Here is an 11,153-nt window from a genome sequence, read left to right on the forward strand (position 1 = left end):
CAGAGTGATCAAAAGTCTCGACTCTGCCTCACAATAAAGGGTTTTATGAAGTTGCTCTCAATAATAAATAGCTTTTTATGGGCCACACATGTGTCCAGGTAGGAATGAAAATAGAAATCCTGCGACACATTGAATGGTAGGAAGGCCAAACCCTCCGAATTGTTTTGAAAACCCACATATTTTGTTCATTTTGAAAACCCTTTTTTCTGACGATCTCTAAGGAAGGAAATCAACCACTTAACGAAGTTGGTAATATGCTTACTTACCTCGTTATCCGTTCGAGTGCAGTTAGCACCACTCTCACCGCATCCATATAAACGTCTTCGGTCTTCAATCATTGTCTTCATCTTCGTCTTCGGTCTTATACTAGTGATGATAACTCTTGAACTTCGTAGAATCTTGAAAATATAATTATTTCCTCTAATTCCTCGTTGCTTGAAACTTCATTTTGAATATTTTTTCTTCCACTGGCTTTACTGAAAGAATACAAAACTAAAAATGAACTAAACAAACCAAAATATGATGCAGCGATTTTTTTTCTAGACAAGAGAAATGAAATACAAATAAAGATAAAATATAACTGCAAGTAGAAAGGCCATGCTGTAAGTACTTTACCGCTTGATTCTTCACAACTTGTATGTCTCGATATTATAAACTTCTTGAAATCTCATTTAGATAATCTTCACTCTCGTACATAAGTCTTCAACTTGTAAAAATTATGTTCCTTGTCTTGTTGCTTCACTTGAATCTGAATATGCTCATTTATGTACTGTTGCTTGTAAACCTTGAACGTCTTCAACTTTCCTTCGAATTTGTGATGCTCCTCTTTTTGATGATGATGGTGTTTCTATGGACCTGTTGGTGTAGAGAGAGATAAAGTGGATGGTGCTAACTGCGAACAAGATTACAAGTGGTATGTAAGTTAGCAATTCGATGTCACCATCATGATTGATAAAATAGCACTCAAAAGATCAAAGTAGTGCTTCTATTGGTAGGAGGTTGGGTAGCTCACCATTCTACCCGGAGTTAACGTATGGTGACACACACTGTAAAAGAACAAATTTAGACACGTACAAAGAATTGAAGGTCGGTGCCTCGCATTATGTAACATGGGTAGTCTCCACTACAGGGGACCACAACTCTAATACCGAATTCATTCTGCACCTCATTTGCCACTGCATGGTTAAATCCAACTTTAACTCTCATACAAGTAAGAAACCCGATCACGTTCTCTGGCAACTCTAAGTTTAGTCACTCTTGTGAGAATTTCGATGTAATCTTAGCGACATGTATACTATGTGATTCTAAACTAACTACAAGTTGGAGTTTTTATTCACTAATTTACACAAACGTTGAAAAATTTGAAAATTTTACAATGCAAATGCTTAACCACTCCCCCACACTTAAACTTTACATTGTCCTCAGTGTAAATTGAATCGTCCAAAGGAAGTCAAGGTGGGAAATCTTATAATGATATGCAACAGGAAATCAGAAAAAGTAAAAACAAGACAAGAACAACTAAAAACGAGAGAATAAATACTAATCTTATGGGTTGCCTCCCATGTAGCTCTTGGTTTAAAGTCGTCAGCCCGACTATCTCCTTGCTATCTATTACTCCTCCAGAGGGAGTGCATCCACAAAATTGGCTCATTCCACCACTTCGGAAGTGAAATTCCCAAAATATGGTTTCAACCGGGGCCCATTAACTTTCAGTTCCTTGCCTGTAGCTGTGCTACGAATTTCTACTGCACCATGAGAAAACACATTAGTAACAATAAAAGGTTCAATCCAACGTGAACTTAATTTACCCGGAAATAATGGCAAGCGAGAATTAAACAAAAGCACTTTCTGCCCAACACAAAATTGTTTTCTAGAAATCATAGTATCATGAAAGACTTTCGTTTTCTCCTTGTAAATGCGTGAGCTTTCAAATGCATCATTGCGAAGATCCTCTAGCTCTTGGAGTTGTAACTTCCTTTGATTTCTAGCCCCATCCATCTCCATTTTGCATTACTTAATAGCCCAAAACGCCTTATGCTCAATTTCAATGGGTAAGTGACAAGGTTTACCATACACAAGCCTAAAGGGAGACATCCAAATAAGTGTCTTGTATACGGTTCTATAAGCCCACAAAGCATCATTAAGTCGCATGCTCCAATCCTTCCTTGTTGGATTCACCGTCTTCTCTAGAATTGATTTCACCTCTCGATTAGAAACCTCAACTTGTCTATTTGTTTGGGGATGATAAGGTGTTTCAATCTTGTGCGACACATTGTACTTATTCAACAAGGTTTGTAAGATCCTGTTTTTGAAGTGAGAACCCCCATCGCTAATTATGGCTCTTGGAATTACAAACCTTGCAAAAATATTAGCTTGCACAAAATCTGAAACCACTTTAGAATCATTAGTTGGGGTGGCCTTAGCTTCCACCCATTTCGAGACATAATCAACAGCAAGTAAGATATAAAAATAAATTGAATAAAAGTTTGTGGCATTTGATTTCGGGCACCTAGACTGCCTGTTCTTTGGCACCTATCACAAGTTATACAAAATATATACGCATCCTTGAACAAAGTTGGCCAATAGAAACTGCTTTCAAGTACCTTGTGAGCGGTTCTCTTACTCCTAAAATGTCCTCCGCAAGCATAAGAGTGACAAGAATACAAGATAAAATGAAATTCATATTGGGAACACACCTTCGTATTACTTGGTCACTGCAATGTTTCCATAAGTATGGATCATCCCATATGTATTGGTTTCCTAACTTCTTAAGTTTGTCCCTCTCAGCACGAGACAAGTTCTTTGGGATTTGTTTAGACACCAAGTAATTGACAATATAGGCATACCATGGTTCTCCAAAGGCAATTGAGAATAGTTGCTAATCCGGGAAACTTTCACGCAATGGGATAGATTCCTTGTCCACAACAAGATGGCTCAAGTGATCCGCAATGGTTCTCAATTCTTTCTTGTCCTTGATTTCACTATCGAACTCTTGTAAGAGCAAAATCCATCGTATGAGCCTCGGTTTCGCTTCTTTCTTCATTAGCAAGTACCTAAGTGCTGCATGATCAGAAAAGACAACAACTTTTGTACCAATTAGATAAGAGTGAAACTTTTCCAAAGCAAAAACAATAGCTAACAACTCTTTTTCAGTTGTGTAGTTTTGTTGGGCCTCATTTAACGTTCTAGAAGCATAATAAATAGCATGAGGTATCTTCCCCACACGTTCCCAAGCACGCACCAACCGCATAGTCACTTGCATCACACATGAGCTCAAAAGGCTTGCTCCAATCCGGTGGTTTAATGATAGGGATGAAATCAAAAGTTTTTCAGACGTTGAATGTCGCACACACTTTTCATCAAAGTTAAAAACCACATCTTTTGCAATAAGTTGCAAAGTGGTGATGCTATCTTGGAAAATCCTTGATAAATCAACGATAAAAACCTGCATGACCAAGAAAAGAGCGTATCTCCCTCGCCGTAGTGGGAGGGGTTAGAGCACGAATAAGGTCTATCTTAGATTTATCGACTTCCAAGCCTTTAGAAGATATTATATGGCCTAAAACTATGCCATGAGTTACCATGAAATGACACTTCTCCCAATTCATTACAAGGTTTGTTTCAACACATCGTTCAAGGATTAGAGACAAGTTGTTCAAGCAAAGGTCAAATGAATCACCAAAGAACTAAAGTCGTCCATGAACACTTCGATTATGTTTTCAACATATTCTGAAAAATACTTACCATACACCTTTGAAAGGTAGCTGGAGCATTGCACAAGCCAAAAGGCATCCTTCTATAAGCAAAAGTACCGAAGGACAAGTGAAAGTTTTCTCTTGATCCTCCGGCGTATCACAATCTGATTATAACCTGAATAGCCATCAAGGAAGCAATAGTAAGAGTGCCCAGCTAAACGTTCAAGCATTTGATCAATAAAAGGCAATGGAAAATGATCCTTCCTAGTGGTGGCATTAATTTCCGTAATCAATACAAACCCTCCAACGGTTTGCGCACGAGTTGGGACAAGTTCATTTTATATTCTCCACCACGTCACACCTGATTTCTTTGTACTACTTGTACCGGGTTCACCCACTTGCTATCGGATATGGGGTAGATAACACCCACGTCCAAAAGCTTAGTATCTCCTTTTTCACAACTTCCATCATGGGAGGGTTCAAACGACGTTGCGCTTCCCTTGTAGGCTTTGCATCATCCTCCAACAGATTTGTGCATACAAACGGCAGGGCTTATACACTTGATATCACAATTGTCCATCCTATGGCCGTCTTGTACTTCCTTAGCACCCTTAGAAGTTTTTCTCATGTAATTCACTAAGCTCGTTAGAAACAATCACAGGTAAATCTTCCTTGTCACCCAAGTACAAGTACTTTAGGTGATCGAGAAGAGGTTTCAATTCTAACTTTGGAGATTTAACAATTGAAGGTACACGATTTTCATCACTGCAAGGTAAAGAAATGAAAGAGATATTATGAGTTTCCGGGCATCCTTGTAGTGAGTTAAGATCACCAAGGGCTTCCTTGACTTCATTACTACACTCTACACCATTATCCATGGATGTAGTTAAAACGGTTTCCAAAGCATCATCACCATTCAATTCAAATACTTGTTGTGCAAATGTATCCATAACATCAATGGAGAAACAATAGTGGACATCACTAGGATATCTCATCGTCTCAAAATGTTGAAACATATTGTTTCTCCATCAAACTCCATATTTAGCGTTCCATTATCCACATCAATAATGGTTTTCGCCGTTTTCATAAAGGGACGCCCAAGTAGCAATGGAAGAGACGATTCCGGTGAACCTTCATTCATCTCTAACACGCAAAAGTCAGCTGGAAAGACTAATTGATTAACCTTCACAAGAAAATCCTCAATAATACGGATTGGGTAGACATTAGAGCGATCAGCTAATTGCAACACAATTCCAGACTTTTTAAGAGGGGAAAGATCAAGTGAAATTATTAACAAATGCACCTAAATCCAACATAGATTTGTTAAATTTAGTGCTACCAACTGTGACGGGAATGTCAAAGCTACCGGGATCCTTGCATTTCAGTGGAGTTTGTGTTGTAAGATTGTCGAAGCATTCTCCCCCACACTTAGCACTTCATTACCTTTTAGGCTTTGCTTATTGGTACACAAGTCCTTCAACACCTACTTTGGAACTTGCTTTATAGCATCTATGAGTGGTATGTTCACATGAATCTTGAGAATGTCTAAAATCTCCTTTTCTAGTTCCTCCTTCTTAGAACTTGCAAATCTGCGGGAGGGAAAGGTAAATGAGGAACATAATTAGAAACCGGAGTTTTACAGTTAGGAATAGGTACCTCGGGATTTTGGGAATTTCATCCCTCTTCTCCTCCAAAACCGGTTCCGTTGGAGCTTATTCTTTACCCAAATCAGTAACTTCAAGTTGAACAAGTTGTGTACCACTTCTCAACGTAATAGCATTGACACCCTCTTTTGGGTTAATAAGTGGAGAAGGGAGTTTCCCACCACTTTGTACCTTCAATTGATTCAACTCAACAACCACAGAACCAACTTGAGTTTGCAAATCCTTAACAATAATCTCTGTTCTTTACATAAAAGATTTCAGAAACTCTTCCATACTTAACCCCTGATTTTGAGGTTATTGTGGAAATTATTGTTGCTGAAATTGTTGTTGTTGTGGTTGAAATCCATTCGGACGGTTGAAAGTATGTTGTTGAGCCGCTCCTTGCTTGTTAGCATAGATGAAATTGGGGTGATCTCTCCATCCCAGATTGTAAGTATTGGAGTAGGGATCATACCGTCTTTGTTGATTTGGAAAGACCGCATTAGCTTGCTCATTTACATAAAATCGAGGAGAGCTTGGTATAACCGCAATTGCAACTTGTTGCATCATTGCTGTCATGTTACCCATTTGTTGACGAAGTTCCTCGACCTCGCTCACTTCATTCACTCTTCTTAGAAGCACATCCGAATCACGACTCAGGAATTGTTGTGAGTTCGCTGCCATGTTTTCAATCAACTCTCTAGCTTGTGCCACCGTCTTGGTCACTAGTGCACCACCACGCAGCATCAAGGAGATTCCTATCACTTGTTTGGAGTCCTTCATAACAGTATTGGATAATCATAACGTCACTGAATTGGTAGTGAGGGAAGCTTGCCACCAATCTCTTGTATCGTTCCCAACACTCATACAATGATTCTCCCACATTTTGCTTCATCCCACAAATTCCTTGCGAATTTGAGTAGCCTTCGATGCTGGAAAATACCTCTCTAAGAAAATTTTCTTCAACTCGTTCCATGTAGTGACACTTCCGGATGGCAAACAATACAACCAATCCTTAGCGTGTCCACCATAGAAAATGGAAAAGCTTTCAACATTGCACCATCGGCATCAGTCTCCGCTGGAAGTATGGCCATGACAATGGTATGGAAGTCCATAAGATGCTTGTTTGAATTTTCATTCACCATTCCATGGAACTTTGATAACTCTCTAACCAACCCCGGCTTGATCTCGAAGATTGAGTCTGTTTGGATATACCATTGTTGTGCATCAAGCCTATGAGAAGCCAAGTCCTTGAGTGTACGATTTGCATCACCCATTGCTTCTTCTTCTTCTTCTTCAACTAGTGGTTCTTATACAAATGGATCCTCTTGTTCTTCTTCTAGTTGTAACTCTTCTTCCACTTCTAACTCTTGTTCTTCCGTTGTATCTTGACTTGGTTGGAGTATTGTGCCTCTTCGAGTAGCTATCTCGCACCTTGGATAGTTCCAATCTTTAGAAGCCAAGGATTAGGTACCTAAAAACAATTCTCGTAAACAAGTGAGAAACAAGACAAGAAAACAAAAACAAAGATAAAGGCAGAAATTATAAAAAGAAACTAAAAACTTAATAACAAGCCGTATACCTCCCCGGAAGCGGCGCCAAAATTTGATCGCTGTCGTATGCGTCAAAAATAATTTCACTTTCTTACTTAACTAAAATAAATGAAGTATGTGATAAGAAAGAGTTCGTTTCCACAGAGAGGCAATTGTTGTTATGCAATTTTCAGATTCTTAAGTAACAAAGAGGGAATTTTGTTTATCAATGCAATAAAAATAAATTGAAAGCAAACAATATGAAATAATCAATAAGAGGAAGATATTGGTCATGGGATAGTATCATTCACAAACATGTATTTTCATCAATGACTAGAATTGGTATTTTAATCTCTCATTTACTAAAAGTCCTAGGATACCTTGATCGCAAGTATATCCCGCTAATTCCATGATTTCATCACAACCACATTAAAAGATGTATATGTGAATTCTTCCTAGAAAGCAACCTAAAGTGTAAAAGCACAATTAAGTTTAACTCCCTAAAAGCACTAAGTTCTATGGAATAAGACTAATCAAGGCAATCAAACGTGTAAAAACACTAATTCGATTTAACCAAGGTTATGATTCACTTGTGACTAGTAGGATATATCACTACAAGCACTACCCACAATTATGCTACTTAGAATCAGGGATAAACAACTTTTTCGTATTGAAAACCCTAATATAGCTTTAGAGATGAATGCAAATCGGATTGATTCCGGACTCAACCAAACAAACAATCAAATCATATAACAATATAAACCATGAATCAAAAACAATAAAGTTGAGACAGAACTAAATTCATTGAAACAATATCATGTTGTGAAATAAACTTTATCCCATAACCAATAATATGTGCTTAGCTACTCATAGCTTTTGAGTTCATCATAATCATAATCAATAATAAAATGAAGAAGATGAAAAACAAAGGAAAGCAAACCCTAGTCGCCGCTCTCCAAAAATCCCCAAGTAGTAAAATACGTGATAAACCAAGGAAGTAGAAAACTTTCCTTTTTGTAGCTCTTCTTGTTTCCAAAACTAGTTCTTCAAAGCCCAAAGTCCAAGTGGTCCAACAAGCCCATAACTTTCCAAGCTTGTCAGTCTTGTAGAACTGACAGCCTATTCCTGCCCATTACCACCATCAGGATCACGGTTAGCTGAAGCTAAGTCTTGGCTAAGTTGCCAAAGACCAACACCACAGCTCACACCTTGCAGCATCAAAACAACTCCTAAACAGCCTCCAAACTCGAGCCAATACTAACCCATAATGCCACAGTTCATATCTGTAGCTTCTGCGATTCACTCAAACTAACTGCAACAACAATTCTCTACAGACGAAAGCAACCATCTCTGTAACTGCAATCATAACAACTCTTTCCCTGCAGCTCAGTTGTACTCAGCTCACCACTAGAGACACATTTCCTCCACCTGACTGCACCTGCACTTTCCTAAACTTGAAGTCCTAGCTTCCCAGCTTCTTCACTGCCTCCATAACCAACGACAACAACTTCATAGTCATTAAGCACAACACCGTCTCAAATGCAAGCAACCACCACTCTGTAATACCCATTGTAACTTCCACTGCAAATACATCTACACCAGCTTCTCAAGTTCAGCTGCACTGCAACATACTCTCAAGCCAACAAGCAGCAACACTCCATGCCTAGCATAACCTGCAATGCCCATTCTTTGACAGCAACTGCATATTGACCTTCCCAGCTTCAAATCTGTAATGGACCATCACCCCATCTTCTAGTTCATATGTAACACCACTCCGAGCACCACCAACAACAACTTCTTCCAGGCAAATCACTCTGTGATACCATCTCATTCATCCATTTGAGCTCCAGTTTCACATTTCATCTGTAACACCACTCCGAGCACCACCAGCAACAACTTCTTTCAGGAAAATCACTTTGTGTACCAGTTCATTCATCCATTTGAGCTCCAGTTTCACAACCTCATTGCAGCAGCAACAACTTCATTGTCTCCACTGCAATTGCAACTTTAAACCACTCCACACAAACCACCTGAATTGGTTTGTTTCTCGGCATCAGTAAATATCTCCCTCTCATCTTCAATTCACCTGCAACTAAACTGCAACAACTCCTAACATTCATCTAATCAATTCCATAGCCAACTGACTCAAGTACAGGCTCTCAGTAACAACACCAGAACCCTTGCAAGCTTCACATACAATATCACCAGTGACTTCAATCCTCTCTTTGTACAACCATCACCTGACTTGCAAGCATTTCAGTCACCACCAGTGCCTTCAATACACATCTACTCAGTTCTCCCAACTCATCAAAGAACCATGAACATAAACACCCACAAAATCTTCTCTTCCTTCCAACAGAACCCCAACTCTAGTTCAGACACAACTAGTTACTTCTTTTCCCATTCTCGATTCAAATCTCGGATCTCAGATGCATCCACTGAAACCCTATGAATATCAACATCACCACTTCAATTTAGACTCAACTCTGAGATAACCCATCGTCATATTCTTGAAATCGAGCTCAGCTTCTTCCTCAATCAAATCTGGTTTCTTCAACAACAACGTCACCTCAATTGTTCACCCATACCTGCATCTGAATCTCCACCTTTCCGAACAGACCCAAAAGCATCAACAATTTCTTCATTTCTCATGAACCCAGAACATCAATTCAAACTCAATCACCGCAAAAACCCAACTTAGATTCTTCTCGTTCGTCCATTAGTTCAACAACAACAACTTCATTCCTTCGACCTAACTCTCCTCAACAACAACATCTCTTGATTCTTCTCTGGCAGTTTCTTGTTATTAAATTATAAGAAATCAAACCCTGAACTTCCATGTCATCATCTCTGAATCCTTTTTGAACTCCATCTATAGCAGCAGATTATCCTCTTCCCTTTTACTGAATTAATGAAGCCGCCTCAGACAGTATAGGAAGGATATAAATAAGAGAAAATGATTTATCTGAATTTTAGGTCAGGTGTAGGAGATGAGATTGATATAGCCACCCATGTAGTTTTGGATAAGGGCCAACCAGCTGAACTCTCAATTTCCCTTCAACCGTTGGTCCTGCGAGACTGATAGTTCAGTTTTCGTAATTCTTGTTCCTTCAGTTTCCTAGAACTGACAAGCTGGCTCCATCACTCGCCTATGAATTCTCATTTTTTGCGTTTTATGCTCCAAATGGACGACTTCTCCTTCTTTTACTCATAATGACTCCATTGCACCTGATAAGCTCAAAAGTAAACATAATATACAAAATCTACAAGAAAAGTATCAAAGAAAGCATAAACAATAGATAATAATTAAGGTGTTTATAAAACTTATCAAATTCCCCCACACTTAGACTTTGCTAGTCCTCGAGCAAATCAAACAAAATTTATTCTAAAGGATACACACATACAACTCTGTGTCGTCGAGGCTATGGTCACACTTAGCATGTATAACAAGCCTTTGAACCCCTAGGTGTCCATAGTGGACGAGTTTTAGTCTCGTGAGGGTTTACTAGAGGTATACCCACAAAACCTACTTTTCCAACTTACAAGTTCTCAGAAATGATAACATCCAACGCGCTAAGAAGACATAGAAATTCTGCACACTAGTAATAAGAAGTTAGACACATATATGAACACAATCTCATATTTAAAAGTTGAGAGAGAAATAACCATCCCTTATCGAAAGAAATTCGGGTTCGGAGTGATCAAAGTCTCGACTCTGCCTCACAAGAAAGGGTTTTATGAAGTTGATCTCAATAATAAATAGCTTTTTATGGGTCACACATGTGTCCAGGTAGGAATGAAAAGAGAAATCATGCGACATATTGAATGGTAGGAAGGCCAAAGCCTCCGAATTGTTTTGAAAACCCACATCTTTATTCATTTTGAAAACCCTTTTTCTGACGATCTCTAAGAAAGGAAATCAACCACTTAACGAAGGTGGGAATATGCTTACTTACCTCATTATCCGTTCGACGTGCAGTTAGCACCACTCTCACAACATCCATAGAAACGTCTTCGGTCTTCAATTCTTGTCTTCATCTTCGTCTTCGGTCTTCAACTAGTGATGTTACTCTTGAACTTCGTAGAATCTTGACAATGTAATTCTTTCGTCTAATTCCTTGTTGCTTGAAACTTCCTTATGAATATTTTTTCTTCCACTGGCGTTATTGAAAGAATACAAAACTAAAAATGAACTAAACAAACCAAAATATGATGCAGTGATTTTTTTTTTCTTTTTTCTTTTTTTTTTCTTTCTGATATGCAAGATAAATAAAGTAAATACA

Source organism: Papaver somniferum, chromosome 7, assembly GCF_003573695.1.
Source record: "Papaver somniferum cultivar HN1 chromosome 7, ASM357369v1, whole genome shotgun sequence".
In the NCBI taxonomy this organism is placed as follows: Eukaryota; Viridiplantae; Streptophyta; class Magnoliopsida; order Ranunculales; family Papaveraceae; genus Papaver; species Papaver somniferum.